This window comes from Leptinotarsa decemlineata, unplaced genomic scaffold, assembly GCF_025532065.1.
Source record: "Leptinotarsa decemlineata unplaced genomic scaffold, Ldec_3_MD MMD2_P_RNA_scaffold_6, whole genome shotgun sequence".
In the NCBI taxonomy this organism is placed as follows: Eukaryota; Metazoa; Arthropoda; class Insecta; order Coleoptera; family Chrysomelidae; genus Leptinotarsa; species Leptinotarsa decemlineata.
Window position 1 is genome coordinate 8579083 of NW_027412533.1, and position 18749 is coordinate 8597831.

Genomic DNA, 18749 nt, shown 5'->3' on the forward strand with positions numbered 1-18749 from the left:
CTATAACGAGTTAGATAATTATGGAAGACGGGTCAAGTGGCATGTAGAACGAAAGTTGATATTCAGGTTGTCTCATATCCAATATTCTACTTGAAATAAGTTCATCCAATACGTATTTCCAGGTTCCATCGAGGATCAGTTTCAGAAATTTTCGAAAATTAGAATGAATGTTATGAGGCCATTACCCCAGACGAGTATACCGTATCACAAAAGAGTTTCGACTAGAAAGTATAAAATTTCGAGACGTTGATGACTTAAGATATTGTTCAGACATTCAATTCCATGAAGAATACTTTGTAGTTTCTTGATAACGTATACACTCGTTCCATTTCATGTGACTGTCTGACCATATTCTTGAGTTTTTCACTTTCATTTCAGATAACACTTTATATGTTTTTCCTTTAATATTGGCTTCAAGTTTGTGATGAATGAGTCTTTAGCTAGGTTGATTTATACAAATGCGAGACTCACGATATATATTATACAATCCCGCCGTAGTCATCGCTGTCACAACGTTGGCTTTTGAGTGTCTATTGCAAAAATATAATTCAGCTGGTTGTCATCCTTTGGACGCAAACGAGGTAAATGTTTTGTCAAATTGAATTTGGCAGCTGCTGTCACCAGGTGCGCATTTTCTTCATTTGAAACTTGATCATTCAGTATATCTACCTATATTTCTCTCATTATATAGTTCCAGAACAATGCTGAATATGCTCTAACTGAATTTTGATCTTAGTTGAAATAGATTGAATAAGAAATATCTAATTTATGTTTTCTCAACTTCATCCTACTCTACGAGAATGGTTATCTTCTCAGTCCCAGAGAAAATTGAAGTTTGAGGTTTCAAATATGAAGGAAGCGTGTAAAATCTTATAAAAAAATATTTAATCTTCAAAGTAAACTAAAATATAACAAAGAAAACGCCGCCAATTTGACAGTGCTATTTAGGTACTATTAGATCAACGTCTTAAACAACTACTAACGCACCAACTCTATACAAAATACTTTCACTTTCACTTCAGGTAGAGTGGTGTATAACCTTGCCTTTGCTTCCTTTTCAATTGTAATCATTCGAACGACCTAGATGAAGAATTGCCATTTAGTGGTGACTGTGGCCACCTGCCTTAGATCTTTCCGATTTCTCAGGGGTAACACATGGAAAACTAAAAATATCGCATTCCATCAGACACATTGAGAGATATATTATTTGAAGTAACCTCTATTGTTTTATTGAGGTTAACGCTGAAACATAGTCATCTTCAACTGGATTGATTCGTTGAGTTTTTGAATAAAGTACCTAGTACTTTCTGAATGAGTTTCTTGAAAACAATACGGCATTAGATAGGGAATAGAATGAAAATGTATCCATATACTTATTTCTCTTCTAGAAAGTTGGAGAAGACACCATAGCTAAGAGGGAATGAATTTTTTGCATTATTTTTCAATGAAAATCTATATGAAATGAAGTTTCATTGTTTACAATTATGTTTTGCGATAGGACTTTAACATTATCAACTCGCATCGCACAAAATTAGATCACTTTCACCGTTACTGCATCGCCTTTGATATTTGCCGCAGTAACAGACGAAACGTCACGTATAAAAACCTGATGACAATGGCTAACGGTCCCGAAAACATCGGACAATCTCAAATCAGTTTGCGGAATGCGCGTCAAAAAACAGTGTTTTTGTTCTAATGTGGGGAAACTTTTTCTGTTACACTATTTCAATGTACTATCTTCTCATGTTCAATCGCATCAAATCAATCTGAACAATGAACTGATTGTGTTACAATATTCCACGGCATAATGGGGTCCTATTTCCGAAAATTACGACTGAAATTACTCCAGAAGACAGAAATGTTGGCGAACTGAAATGATTTCATATAATCATCAACTTGAAGAGAGCTAGCCCCGACATAATTCGAAGCACAACACTCAAGAGCCTCACCAGTTAAATTTTAATCATGTTTCGAGAAATAATTCATTTGGCAATTTGGTAACATTGCATTTGTCAGCTTCCAAGTCGTCCGAAGGGTTCTAGGGAGCGTGTTAATGTCTTTTATAAAAACTCTTGCATAATTAAGTTTAATTAACAGGCATTAAAAATTCCTTTATTTGTACTCAGAGCTCTCTTGCCACATAAATCTGCGAAATTAAAATAGGAAGATTTGCATTTTTCTTCTCGGGTTTAAGTACGAACTAATTCAGTTTTTAGTTGGTTATATCTTACGTTACAACGTTCCGGAATAATGAGCAGAGAATCCTGTTGTGAGAGATATTAGAGCTTTAGAATTGAAATGATTGTTATCCTGACTCGACTGTAGAATAAGGAACTGATATTTATGAAGAGAATTTTGCTGTTATGCTTTCAAAGAATAGAATATCTTTGGTGGGATATATTCAGTAAACGGAACGCCAATCTTATGAAATTTAAATGAACTGGTTGCTTGAAAATCTTTTCATTATTGAAGCATTTGTAATATTCGTGTTGGAATATTAATTGAAATTGTGGAAGTAGTTTTCAATCTATGTTTATTTTAAACAATCTCTCAGTTAAATCTGCAAAGTGACAACTCACAGTCTACTTGACATACAATAACCTAAAACAACATATAGAGGACGAAACATTACATTTCCTCCCTAACTTCAATTTTATCACCATAATTTAGAAGAATGATTTATGTGTTTAGCTTTCCTATCTAGTTGTCTTCTAGGAGGTTCATGAACTTCGGCTTCAACAATTTCTTGAATTGGTGTATCTTCTTCTGACTCTATTTCTTCATCTTGTTTCCTATAATCATGAAAATCTTCATCGTATTCAGGTATAACATCTAATGCAGTATTCATGTGATCAGATTTTACAATCTCTTTGAAGTGAGAAGCATTTCTTGTTAAAAAGTTGTTCAAACGGAGATTTTTCTGTAGTGGAATGTGGAGTAGCTCTATAATTCATTAAAAATGATTCTAACTGATTTTTAATATTTCGTCCGCTCATCACTGCACACAAAATTGTCTCCTTAATAGTTCTGACTGTTCTTTCAGCAAGTTCATTTGCTTCAGGCCATAAAGGCGTTACTTTATGATGTATGAATTTGCCCATTGAAAGGTGGTCCATTGTCCGTTTTCATTTGATTGGAAATTCCAAATAGGAAGAACAAAGAAAATAGTTTATCAATCACAGTTTTAGAGTCCACTCTTGGTATTTCATAACAAACAGGGTACCTTTAATATTCGTCAACTACAACCATGATGTATTCACCATTAGGATAGGGTCCAAGGACCTGTAGGAAAAGATGTTACCTGAATTGGATCTCTACTTTTAGTGGATGTTGCTGCTTGACACAACAGACAGGACTTTATTTCATTTTCTACTAATTTATCCATTCCAGGAAACCAAACTTTGCTTCTGAGAAGTTGCTTCATCTTTACTATTCCCAAATGACCTTTATGAGCTAGCTGGATAACCTGTTTGCGAAGAGTTTCTGGAATGACCAATTTTGTGTCCCTCAGAATTGTTCCATTTGCAGAAGTCAACTCATATCTAACTTTTTTGTATGGTTTTAAAACACTGGTATTCCACAAATTCTCATCAGTGTTCTTTAAAGCCTCAAATATATGTTGGAATTCTTGGTTTCTTTTTGAAAATTTTGTTACTTCTTCAAGAGAAATCGCCTTTGGAAGTGAGTTTTGAAGGATGAAGTTTATATACTCTTGCAGGTTAATATGTAGTATGTTCTACTGGTAATGTAATCAGACGGATTTATACCTTTTTGATGTTTCACTCTGTACTGGTATTGCTGAATCCTAGGACACAATCTTTCTATTCGGGCTGAGAATACTGATCGACGATTCTGAAGTATGCTGACAAGAGGTAAATGATCGGTATAGAGGTTGAATACACTACCATATATGTAAATGTGGAAATGTTCGATTGCAACCATGTCCTTCTCAATCTGACTATATCGCTCCTCTGTTTGAGATAGAGATCTGCTGGCGTATGTAACAATTTCAGGATTTTCATTATCTCCTTGTGCGATGATAGCTCCTACTCCACAAGGACCAGCGTCGACGTACAAGTGAATTTCTTTGTGAATATCAAAATATGCACTCAAAATATGCACTCAGCTGACTTTTCAAGAATTCAAATGTATCTTGATGTTTTTTTGTCCACGTCCAACATGTATTTTTCAAGATCAATGTTAGCAAATGTTTGGTGGTGCTTGCTAAATTCGGAATGAATTTCCCAACATAATTAATCATACCCAAAAGACTTCTTACTTCAGATGCATTTTTCGGGGCTTCTAAGTTTTTGAACGCTGCTACTTTTGCTGGATCTGGTTTAATTCCTTCATGAGAAAATACGTATCCAAAAAAAAACTAGATTTTTTTGATTTAATAGACATTTCGCTTTATTGACTGTCAAACCAGATTCATTCAAACGTTGGAAAACTTTGTTCAAAGTATCATCGTGATCCTGTTGATTCTTTCCAAAAATTAAAATGGCATCACTGACATTCAACACTCCTTTAATGTTTATTAGAGTTTGACGAATGATATTTTGGAAAATTTCAACTGCAGCATTCACACTAAAGCTAAGGCGTTTATATCTGAACAAACCAACATGTGTTGAAAAAGTAGTCACCATTCTTGATGGGAGCTCGCATATCCACACATATTCTAATGGTATCTCTACTTGGTTTAGGAACGATAACAATAGGTGATACCCATGGAGTTGGTCCAATGGCAGGTTCGATAATATCGGCTGCTTGTAGTCTTTCCAGTTATATATATATATATATATATATATATATATATATATATATATATATATATATATATATATATATATATATATATATAATCGGACTGACCACTCACGATACTGGCAAACCATAGGCACGTATTAGCAATGAACTTCGTTGAGGATGTTTCATACGATGGTTATGTAAAATATTGGGCACATATTGTTGGATGAATTTTAATACAATACATTTACAAAAATTAAGAGAGGATATCTAATATTAAATAAAATATTTGATGAAATACGTTACAGTTTAAATTTTTTTTTAAGAGAATAATGTCACATGTCGAAATTTCACAAATCGAGAAACGATTGTAAAAACGTTGTTCATCAATGTTAGTAAATTCTATGAACAGATATTAAAATAATTTCATATACATATATGATGAATTCAAATATAACCCAAAATAGTGATTTTCTGGTTTCAATTCAATAAATTATATTTCATAGGTAATCTATGAAAGATGATGAATTTCAAAGAAAACTTTTTTTTCTTGGACTCTTCTATACATTATGTATCGTTCACATCAAATACTTCCTTATCAACACAGTTCTGCAATAGGAAGCTGGAGGCTGTCCCATTCCTAATAAACGAAATATACATCCAATAGTAATACGGCCTCCAGACATTTTATGTTTGTGTTCAAGCCATGCAAGTGTATCTCTATTTGCCAGGCTCAAATATTGAATGCGAAATTATATCGGTAGTTCCAAAACCTATTTCCTTTGTGTACGAATTCCAGGCAGTGGAATCCTCGGTGGAGAGTTAATAATGTGATTCTAAGTCTCAAGTGTTGCAGTTTGTTATTATTTCGGCGACAGAATGCATTTTGAGTCTGGGATGTAGAGCTTTTGGTAATATTTGAAGTGGATTGGAGTTGAGAATGATAATCTGGGTATTTTTTTCAGACATATTTTTACGAGTTGAATATTTTCAAACACAATGTGAAACCAAAATTCAAGAGAAGTGATTTCAAACAAATTCAATGTTCTTAATTGTATAGTTGATTTGAAATGACATCACTATGCTCATCGCGTTCCTTTTATTGAAGTTTTCATATTTGATAATAATATCAGAGGAAATGATGAACCTTCATATTTTGGAGTTCGTTATTATCGAATTCGAAATGACTGCATTCTATCCATCGTGAATTATCATGGGAACAAAATGTAAGTATTTGCGTCTGAAATAAATATTTCTTCTACTTCCTTTCTGTAACTGAATACACAAACAGTTTCCTCAAAATTCATTTTCAAGTCAACATTATAAAACATTTTTATTTCCAGAAAAATTTAAAGAATACCGACTAATACATGAGAAAAGCGGATAACATTGAGTAACTTCGATAAATAATATAACATTCATTGAAAATACGGTTGAAGAAGAAATACTTTTATATATCAATAGGTTTCTTCGGAAGTTTTGTCCGTTTTCATGACTCTACTTTGAACTGTAATATCTCATTGATTACTTATTCAATTTGATCGAAATTAGCGCTATTTGAATCAGTGTACTTATGCCAACGTGACACAAGTTGACTGATTTCATCAGCATGAAAATTAGACACTCAAGATTTGATGAAGTCGTCGAAGACCCAGTTTAGAATGCAAAAAATTGTAAAAATTCATTGAACATTCAGTAATGAAAAGGACAACTTGTGGAAATCAGACCATTTAGTTGCAAAAAAATGCATAACATTCAATCATAATATCCAACGAAAATACATCGGAATAATCTTTGAGATCACATTATATTTTGGCATTTCTTTCGAGTCTCTCAGAGTTGTGCCTGTGCGAAATTAGCGATTCACATTGGGTTTGAATCACTGGAGATTGACTTTTTTTCGATGTTCCAGGCTATCATAGTTACACGTGATATTCGCGTCTCCAATCAGGTGGATGGCTCTTTTCTGGATGGAATCCACCAACTTCAGAGCATGTTTGGTGGCAGAGCTCCATACATGAGAACAATACTCCAAAGAAGGTCTGATCTGAGCTTTATAAAGCATCAACAGTTGCTGAGGTGTCTAACCTGACATTATTATTTCCGATCCGAAGACATTTATCTTTTTGAAGGAAATCGATGCCTGGATTTGTGTGGAATTGAATTGAACTAATCCTATACATGTTTAACTCTTTCGCCAATTTATATGTTCCATTTATTATTTTTGACTCATTTTTACTGCCCTGAAGAAGCTTCCCATTAGAAGCGAAATCTTGGCAAAGTAGAGCAGAGTTTGATTTTTGATTTTTTGACTGAGATATATATATATATATATATATATATATATATATATATATATATATATATATATATATATATATATATATATATATATATATAATATATATATAATATATATATATATATATATAATATATATATATATATATATATTTATATATATATAAAATCATAAATATGGCGAAGCCGACTTAACATATAATGCAGGATTAATTTCCTCTTTTCCTCTCGGGAATGTATAGATGGGGTCAAAATATCACCAGTACTTCATATAACTTTTTTTCCTAAAAGTCTTCGTAACCAAGTTACGGGCCCTCGAAGTTATAAAATGAAAAATGTTTTTCTTTGATAACTTTTCAAGTGAATATTCAAAATCATCCAAATTTCGGTAATTGACTAAACAAATGAATTCCGTCGATGAGCTTTCATGCAGGAGTCAGTTGTTTTGCTACAAAGTCAGGAACGGACTACCCTCGATGGTCCACACCCCAAAACTTTGAAATGACAGATATTTTTCAATATTTCTCAACAAAATAAGGTTACTTGGATAATTTTATGAATAAAAGTACTCGTGTGGAAAGTCGATCGGAGCAACGAGTCTTGATAAAAATGTAGTTCTACTCGACGACATCAAACCCGCTCGTCCACCATTATTTGAAATGAATAATTATCAAATCAGAAATAATAATGATAACGTTAATTCAACAACATTTATAACAGGAATAATACAAAGTATGCTAAAATGAAGTCGTAAACAAAAAGTACAGTACCTATATGGAAGTTTAAGTCACAATTGTGATAGCAGATATTTTTTCAAAAGAAATATCAAGTTCTGTAGATTCGTGGTGTTTTTAAACTAACAAGCTACTCTACTATGAAATATCGAATTCATTCCATATTTTGTATGTACATAATACGTGTGGAATAATCACGTTTCGTGTTGATCAGTTATCTGAATCTCATGAAACTCAACATTCGAATGTTTCAAATTCTTCTTCACAGCTAAACTGTTGAGAGTTTCACTGATAATTATAATTTTATGGAAGAAATTCTTCAACACGAATCTAAATTTAGCTGAAAAAACGCACATCGGAAAAAATATTTACTATACTAATAAAAAGCAAACGAATGAACTACAAAAACGGCTGCACATGATCAGGTGAAAAATATCCAGGAAATAATATTTCTTTCACAGATGTTGACAAAAAAACCTTTTAGAAAGTTTTGATAAAAAATGAGAAACTGGAATGCGATTTTGTTTTGTTGAGTGGAATATGCCAATTGGTTCATGGATAGGCAAAGAGAGGATATAACTTTTATTAATCGAGTTTTATTCACTGATGAAGCAGGTTTCAGTAGAGATGGAGTTATCAACTCTCATAATCTCCATATATGGGCCGAAGAAAATCCCCATGGGATACTGCAAACCAAACACCAACGGAAATTCAACGTGAATGTTTGGGCTGGTATCATAGGAAACCATCTTATAGGACCATTCGTTCTACAGGACCGATTGAATGGAGAACGTTATTTGGAGTTCATTCAGAACGATTTGAATGGACTTTTGGAACATGTTCCATTCCAAACCCGAAGAGATATGTGGTTTATGCTTGATGGCGCTCCATTTTAGTTTGATTGTGCGTGACCATCTGAACCATATTTTCCACAATAGATGGATTGGTAGAGGTGGGCCATATTCATGGCCATCGCGGTCTCCGGATTTGAATCCATTGGATTTCTTTCTGTGGGGGCATCTAAAAAGCCTTGTTTACGCTACACCTATTCACACAAGAGATGCATTGTTGAATAGAATAACATTACATTGTGAAGCCATACGAAACGACCCTGGAATGCTATTTCAAGTACAGAGAGGGTGTCTTCGCAGACTAAGAAAATGTATAGAGAGAGAAGGTGGTCATATCGAGCAGTTTCTGTAGCGGATTTTTCATTTCTGTTTGCTCTTGAGGCTCTTGAGTTTCGTTAGTTAAACGTGTTTGCATTATAAAAATTCGTTATGAACATTTTACCTATCATTTCCATTTTCCTTAAAAACTAATATTTTCGAATAATGGTAGACATCTCAGGATAAATGTTGTTGAATTAACGTTTTCATTATTATTTCTGCTTTGATAATTATTCATTTCAAATAATGGTGGACGAGCGGGTTTGATGTCGTCGAGTGAAACTACATTTTTATCAAGACTCGTTGCTCCGATCGACTTTCCACACAAGTACTTTTATTCATAAAATTGTCCAAGTAACCTCAATTTGTTGAAAAATATTGAAAAATATCTGTCATTTCAAAGTTTTGGGGTGTGGACCATCGGGGGTAGTCCGTTCCTGACTTTGTAGCAAAACAACTGACTCCTGCATGAAAGCTCATCGAAGGAATTCATTTGTTTAGTCAATTACCAAAATTTGGATGATTTTGAATATTCACTTGAAAAGTTATCAAAGAAAAACATTTTTCATTTTGTAACTTCGAGGGCCCGTTACTTGGTAACGAAGGATTTTAGGAAAAAAAGTTATATGAAGTACTGGTGATATTTTGACCCCATCTATACATTCCCGAGAGGAAAAGAGGAAGTCCAGGGACACCTGGACTTCCTCAAAATATTATGGACAGACAAAAAGATCTATCAAAGTAAGATATAAGGAACACATAGCACACTCAAAATATGGAAGACCTGAAAAATCAGCAGTCGCCCATCATATTTTGCAACAAAACCATTTCATAGACTTCAGTTCGTTAAGATTAGTTAGACAAGTTAACAACAACAGGCAACTAGATGCCTATGAGAGTGTAGAAATAATCAAACAATAATATTATGAATAACGATGACTGACCTATACCAAAGAACATATTATACAGCTTGTTAAAATAAAATAAAATAATGTTGTTGGGTTTACTGATTACTACATAAGGACACATTGCAAAAATAAATTTGGATGGGCAATATTATGAAATTAATTTTTATATAACTGAAAATTGTTTTATATAAAAATATATTGTGAAATAATAGATAAGGCAGAATAGTAAAATTAATTTAGGTTAGTATGCCTGGATGGTTTACCTGTATGAGTTACCTTTATAGCATGAATAGGACTAGCTCGCACTAGTCCTTAGTTTTAATCTTCCTCTTTGGAGATGATCACTCGGTGATCGAAACACGTGTCGAGGTGTTAAAAATAACGATTTGGTGTTGGGAAAAAATTCCAGTAATATTCAATCTATGAAAGATGATTAATTTCCTGGAAAACTTAACTTTTCTTGGACTCCTCCATACATTATGTATCGTTTACATAAAAAAACTTCCATATCAACACAGTTCTACAATAGGAAGCTGGAATCTGTCCCATTCCTAGTAAACGAAATATACATCCAATAGTAATACGGCCTCCAGACATTTTATGTTTGTGTTCAAGCCATGCAAGTGTATCTCTATTTGCCAGACTCCAATATTGAATGTAAAATTATATCGGTAGTTCCAAAACCTATTTCCTTTGTGTACGATTTCCAGGCAGTGGAATCCTCGGTGGAGAGTTAATAATGTTATTCTAAGTCTCAAGTGTTGCAGTTTGTTATTATTTCGGCGACAGAATGCATTTTGAGTCTGGGATGTAGAGCTTTTGGTAATATTTGAAGCGGTTTGGAGTTGAGAATGATAATCTGGGTATGTTCATTCCGTATTATTTTTCAGACATATTTTTACGAGATGAATATTTTCAAACACAATGTGAAACCAAAAATTCAAGAGAAGTGATTTCAAACTAATTCAATGTTAAATCAGACACCTCTTCTTCTTAGTTGTATATTCGATTTGAAATGACATCACTTTGCTCATCGCGTTCCTTTTATTTTAGTTTTTATATTTGATATTCATATCATAAGAAATGATGAACCTTCATATTTTGACTGCATTCTATTCATCGTGCATTATCATGAGAAGAGAATGGTTGTGTTTGCGTCGGAAATAACAAATATTTCTTCTACTTTCTTTCTGCAACTGAAGACAAACAGTTTTCTCAAAATGTATTTTCGAAGCAACATTAAAAAACATTTTCAATTCCAGAAAAATTGAAAGGATACCGACTAATACATGAAGAAAAGCGGATAACATTGAGTAACTTCGACAAATATTATAATATTTATTAAAAATACGGTTGGAAAAGAAATATTTTCTATATCATTAGGTTTTTCCAAAAGTTTTGTCCGTTTTCATGACACTACTCTAAATTGTAATATCTCATTGATTACTTATTCAATTTGATCGAAATCAGCGCTACTTGAATCAGTGCACTTTTGCCAACATAACACAATTTGACTGATTTCATCAGCATGAAAATTAGGCACTCAAGATTTGATGAAGTCGACGAAGGCCCAGTTTCGAATGAAAGTGAAACTGTCTAACCTGACATCATTATATCCGGCCCGAAGACATTCATCTTTTTGAAGAAAATCGATGCTTGGGTTTCTGTGGAATTGAATTGAACTTGGTGACTTTCACCCAATTCGAAATCACGTCTAGATCCTCAATAAAATATGCAACCTTATGCTGCAAAGCAATGATATTGCTTTGCTGTCATCAGCAAAGCAATATCATTGGATTCTTGGGTTTTTTCAATAAGTCTTTGCCTAATATCTTCTCGAATGAGCATACCTATTCATTATCATGTGAATATTCTGAATTGAAATGTTGCAACAATAATAATTGTATATGAATAAATACACAGAGTTATAAATCTGATTGTTAAATGACAATTTCTAATAGTCAGAAAAAATCTCTACTAGTAAATCATAACTTTTCACCACATACTACTTTTGGAAAAATATGCATGAATTCGTCATATGCATAAATTATGTCTATCAGTATATATCATTAAATACATTCATTGAAATATAGAGCTGCTGCAAAAACACATGACATTAAAAAGGACAAAACTTTTAGAACAACCTGATGTGTTCGAATAAATCTCGTTTCACGGAATATATAGTCAAGAAGATGGCAGAGAAATAAAAATATTATAAATCGATTCCAAAAAATGGCGACACAGTAAAGAAAAATAGTAGAACCTTCAATTATAACATCCAACGAAAATTAATTGGATTTATATGATGTAATTACACCATAACTTTTGCCTGTGTATAATATCTTCTCAAATGAACATAACTAATTTTTATGTCGTGAGTATTTCGAATCAAAATGTTGCAACAATAATAACTGTATATATAAATACATACAATTTCATTTTTATTGAGTAAATGAGCTATGTTAACGACTGAACGAGCTACTAAAATCATTTTCAACCGAATACGCAAAACACATCCGATTTTTGAGACCATTAAAATCTAGTGCCAATCAACATGCCATGAACAACACCGATAGAATATGAGAATAATATCAATCAATCAATCAAATCAATCAAAATGTACTTTATTGTCGAAGATGAAATCTCATTGACAAAGTGTTACTATTCTAGAAGAAATTGTCGAAGATAAAATATTATTGTCAAAGGTGTTATTATTTTGAAGAGTATAAGTTATACAAATTGAAAGTAATATTTGAACATTTGGTGATTTCAGCATTTTGGGGTGAAAAAGTAGTCAGAAACTAATAATATATATGCTACATATTGAAATAAATGATATTAATGAATATTCTCATGCAACACATAAATGTAAGTATGAGAATATAAAAACTATAAAGCATAAAAATATAAAAGTGAATGCATAGAAAATAACAGTGAGTATCAACTCCGTAAACATATTCAACTATACAGTTCAGAACTAAATGTAAACATTAAACAAAAAGTTAAAAATATCACATAGTTTAAATACCAGTAGGTTCTGAAACACGATAATTCAAATTAATTGTATATATAATTTAAATTTCTGTCTGAATGAAATTCGTCTAAAGAATAAAAAGCCTTTGAAATCAGAAGCTTTTTACAGACATTCTAAATTTAGTGGTACATGTTATGCCTTTGATCTCAATTGGCAAATGTTTGAACATTTTTTTCCATTATATATGAAATACCGCTCAATTTTTGATGATATTGGAATCGGTAAACCTATATTGAGCTTATTTCTGGTATTTCGTCGTGATGAAATGAAAATTTCCTGTATTTTTTTTGCACCAGACATAACAATTCCAATATAAGTTTGGAAGGCGAGGTCAAGATTTTATGCTTTCTGAATAAAGGTCGACAGGAATCTCTGAATTCTCTTTCTAATTCTCTATTTTTTGTAGTACAAACACCCTATCAAACATGTTTTGGCAACACGTTCCCCAAAAACAGATACTGTATCTCAGATGGGAATCGATGAGATCAAAGTACACATTTTTGTCACATCAGTGCCCAATTCATTTGCTGATACTCTGACTGCAAAGCATCCTGATGGAATTTTTCTACATTGGTTATTTATGTGACCTTCCAAATCTAACTTTTTATCAATTTGTAATCCCAGAAATTTTGCTGACAGTTTGTTTTCTATTAATTGAATACTCAGTTAGATATCTAGTGTGGAGCACTTGAGAGTGATGATGCTAGTTTTTGAGATATTAAATGACAAGAGAAAAGCATAACACCAGTCTTTTATTTTTATAATATCCATACTGATCAAATCATGCAGTTCCCTTTCATTCTTGAAATGCCAAAATAATGTAGTGTTATCAGCGAATTGAGTTATTTCTGCGGTTATATTAATGCGGGCTAGGTCTTTAATATACAGGGTGTCCCTGGACTTCCTCTTTTCCTTTCGGGAATGTATAGATGGGGTCAAAATATCACCAGTACTTCATATAACTTTTTTTCCTAAAATCCTTCGTTACCAAGTAACGGGCCCTCGAAGTTACAAAATGAAAAATGTTTTTCTTTGATAACTTTTCAAGTGAATATTCAAAATCATCCAAATTTTGGTAATTGACTAAACAAATGAATTCCTTCGATGAGCTTCCATGCAGGAGTCAGTTGTTTTGCTACAAAGTCAGGAACGGACTACCCCCGATGGTCCACACCCCAAAACTTTAAAATGACAGATATTTTTCAATATTCTTCAACAAATTAAGGTTACTTGGACAATTTTATGAATAAAAGTACTCGTGTGGAAAGTCGATCGGAGCAACGAGTCTTGATAAAAATGTAGTTTCACTCGACGACATCAAACCCGCTCGTCCACCATTATTTGAAATGAATAATTATCAAAGCAGAAATAATAATGATAACGTTAATTCAACAACATTTATCATGAGATGTCTACCATTATTCGAAAATATTAGTTTTTAAGGAAAATGGAAATGATAGGTAAAATGTTCATAACGAATTTTTATAATGCAAACACGTTTAACTAACGAAACTCAAGAGCCTCAAGAGCAACAATGCATCTCTTGTGTGAATAGGTGTAGCGTAAACAAGGCTTTTTAGATGCCTACACAGAAAGAAATCCAATGGATTTAAATCCGGAGACCGCGATGGCCATGAATATGGCCCACCTCTACCAATCCATCTATTGTGGAAAATATGGTTCAGATGGTCACGCACAATCAAACTAAAATGAGGAGGAGCGCCATCATGCATAAACCACATATCTCTTCGGGTTTGCAATGGAACATGTTCCAAAAGTCCATTCAAATCATTCTGAATGAACTCCAAATAACGTTCTCCATTCAATCGGTCCTGTAGAACGAATGGTCCTATAAGATGGTTTCCTATGATACCAGCCCAAACATTCACGTTGAATTTCCGTTGGTGTTTGGTTTGCAATATCCCATGGGGATTTTCTTCGGCCCATATATGGAGATTATGAGAGTTGATAACTCCAACTCTACTGAAACCTGCTTCATCAGTGAATAAAACTCGATTAATAAAAGTCATATCCTCTCTTTGCCTATCCATGAACCAATTGGCATATTCCAGTCGTGCTGGAAAATCTTGAGGTGTCATGGCATGTACCTTCTGGATGTGAAATGGGTGGAGCAGTTGTTCCCTAAATATTCTATGAATAGTGGACTTGGATGTATGGAACTGTTCTGATAGATTTCTGATGCTCATTGAAGGATCATCAGCGACGGCTTCCAAAATATTTTCCTCCAATACAACGGTACGTACAGTGAATTTCACTAGTTCGGACTTCCATTGTCTACTATATAAAATGATTTGAAATCCCTGAAACAAGTAAAAAAGAATATAAAAAAGAATAGTTGAAAATAACAATTATATTAAGCAACAATAAACCTGAAATGAAATGATAGTGAAATAACCTACAAGTAAAAATATAATAATTGAATAAATAAAAATTAAAGGAATGCAAAAAGAAAATAATGAAAAAATAAAAAAGTGTAGAGATTCCAATTCACGTTAGTTCACGACGTTTCGATTGTTGGTATCTACAATCGTCTTCGGGTGATGACTGGACTGATTCCTCCGAGAGATGACTATTTTATAGGTCGTTGAAATACTTTCACTTTCTCTACTTTCCATTTTCCGCTTCACTGATTCCGTGAGAGATGACCGTTTTGGCGGGAGTTGGTCATTTTTCGTTTGATGATGGGTTTCCATATGTCTCGTATATCTACGCTGGCCTGGCTGAATACGTTGTTGGACAGCATGTATGCGGCTTCCTTAAATTTTCTCCTGAACCAATGTTCCTTTCTGTGCAAGATCTCAGCTTGGGACCACTCGATGTTGTGTTGATGGGTCCAAACATGGTCTGCTATTCCTGATTTGCTGGTTTCTCCTCGCTGTGTGTGCTTCTTGTGCTCGGCAATGCGAACATTCAATGGCCTCTTAGTTTCACCAATATAGGATTTTCCGCACTCACAGGGTATCCGGTAAATGCAATTCTTGGAATCGCAGTCCGCGTTTGGGGGCCTGGTTTTCGTGAGGCTGCTACGGATAGTGTTACCGGATCTGAAACAGGTTCTAATGTTGTACTTGGAACCAATTCTTCTTATCCTTTCCGATAATCCTCTGATGTAGGGAAGTGCAAGCACTGGTTGTGACGGCTTCTCTTCCTTGCAAGGCTCCTGCTGTCTTTTAGCCAAAGTCTTTTCTACCATCGCTTTGGAGTATCCATTCCGCTGAAGATCATTTTTGATGATGTCTAGTTCCTTCTCGAGACCTTCCTTTGTATTACAGAGCCCAAAAGCACGGTCTAATAGAGTCTTGATGATTCCTGATAATTTGTCGATTGATGGTGGTTGGATTCGTGGTTCAGATACTGTCCCGTATGAGTGGGTTTTCGGTATACAGATGTTTCCTAACATCTAACATCAGCAAGGAAGAACGTAGAGCTCTGAACGGCCTACGTAGAGACAACACCATTAAGATCCTACCTGCAGATAAAGGAAACGCTACTGTGGTAATGGACACCGTTCTCTACGAAGAGAAGATCGAAGAGGTTCTGCAGAAGGGACGATACACAAAGATCGTACGGGACCCTACTGCATCAATCGAAAGGAAGTTGTACCAGATTTTGAAAAAACACCAAGTCTATTTTTCGGACAAGTAAAGATCATGGCTAACACCGCACCACAGTAAGCCCCCTCACTTATATGGTCTACCCAAAATCCACAAGAAGGACGTTCCGCTTAGACCGATCATCAGCTCCAGCTACTCAAAACTTGTCTAGATTTTCACTTCCCTTAATACAACCATTACAAGGAAAAACATCGTCTTTTGTGAAGAATTCAAGACATTTTGTCGAACTACTAGGGTCAATTGAAGTCACACAGGAAGATCAACTAATTAGTTTCGACGTGGAAAGCCTTCACACCAACGTTCCGGTCGAAGAAGCACTCCAAATCATACAGAGAAAGCTATCCGAAGACGGGAACCTGAAAGAGAGAACGAATCTACCTATAGAAGTAATTATGGAATTACTAGGATGCTGTGTACCAAACTGTTATTTCCAACTGAAGGACGAATTCTTTACACAAGATGAGGGACTGCCAATGGGATCGCCACTTTCACCAGTCATAGCCAACATATATATGGAGTGGTTTGACACTCTGGCCATTGAAGAAGCCCACAAGAAACCTCGAGTCTGGTTGAGATATGTTGACGACACCTTCATAATATGGAACCATGGGAATACTGAACTAGACGCCTTTCTGAAACACATCAACAGCGTGAGACCTTCCATCACTTTCACAATGGAGAAGGAAATCCACAATGAATTGCCATTCTTAGACGTTTTGGTGAAGAGGACCGACACTAAGTGGGAAACACTGTATACCGAAAACCCACTCATACGGGACAGTATCTGAACCACGAATCCAACCACCATCAATCGACAAAAAGAGGAATCATCAAGACTCTATTAGACCGTGCTTTTGGGCTCTGTAATACAAAGGAAGGTCTCGAGAAGGAACTAGACATTATCAAAAATGATCTTCAGCGGAATGGATACTCCAAAGCGATGGTAGAAAAGACTTTAGCTAAAAGACAGCAGGAGCCTCGCAAGGAAGAGAAGCCGTCACAACCAGAGCTTGCACTTCCCTACATCAGAGGATTATTGGAAAGGATAAGAAGAATTGGTTCCAAGTACAACATTAGAACCTGTTTCAGATCCGGTAACACTATCCGTAGCAGCTTCACGAAAACCAGGCCCCCAAACGCGGACTGCGATTCCAAGAATTGCATTTACCGGATACCCTGTGGGTGCGGAAAATCCTATATTGGTGAAACTGAGAGGCCATTGAATGTTCGCATTGCCGAGCACAAGAAGCACACACAGCGAGGAGAAACCAGCAAATCAGGAATAGCAGACCATGTTTGGACCCATCAACACAACATCGAGTGGTCCCAAGCTGAGATCTTGCACAGAGAGGAACATTGGTTCAGGAGAAAATTTAAGGAAGCCGCATACATGTTGTCCAACAACGTATTCAGCCAGGCCAGCGTAGATATACGAAACATATGGAAACCCATCATCAAACGAAAAATAACCAACTCCCGCCAAAACGGTCATCTCTCACGGAATCAGTGAAGCGGAAAATGGAAAGTAGAGAAAGTGAAAGTATTTCAACGACCTATAAAATAGTCATCTCTCGGAGGAATCAGTCCAGTCATTACCCGAAGACGATTGTAGATACCAACAATCGAAACGTCGTGAACTAACGTGAATTGGAATCTCTACACTTTTTTATTTTTTCATTATTTTCTTTTTGCATTCCTTTAATTTTTATTTATTCAATTATTATATTTTCACTTGTAGGTTATTTCACTATCATTTCATTTCAGATTTATTGTTGCTTAATATAATTGTTATTTTCAACTATTCTTTTTTTATATTCTTTTTTACTTGTTTCAGGGATTTCAAATCATTTTATATAGTAGACAATGGAAGTCCGAACTAGTGAAATTCATCACGAAACATTGTCAATCACCTTCAAACAAACGGTACCTACAGTCCTAGGAGCGCCCTCACCACCTCGTTTTGGCAAAACTGTACCTACAATAATATCGAAATGAAACAACGTGCTCAAATTAATTATCAATTATTACATACCTGTCTCCCTCAAGCTGCGATCGACACGCACGAATGTTTCTCTTGACGGTACCGTTCGATTGGGAAAATGCTCGGAATACAGACGACGAGCTTCTGCAGCATTACAAAATGCTCGTCCATAAAATACATGCATATCTGCATATTCATTGAATGTAAACTGTTCGGCCATATCAAAAAATTCAAAATATCC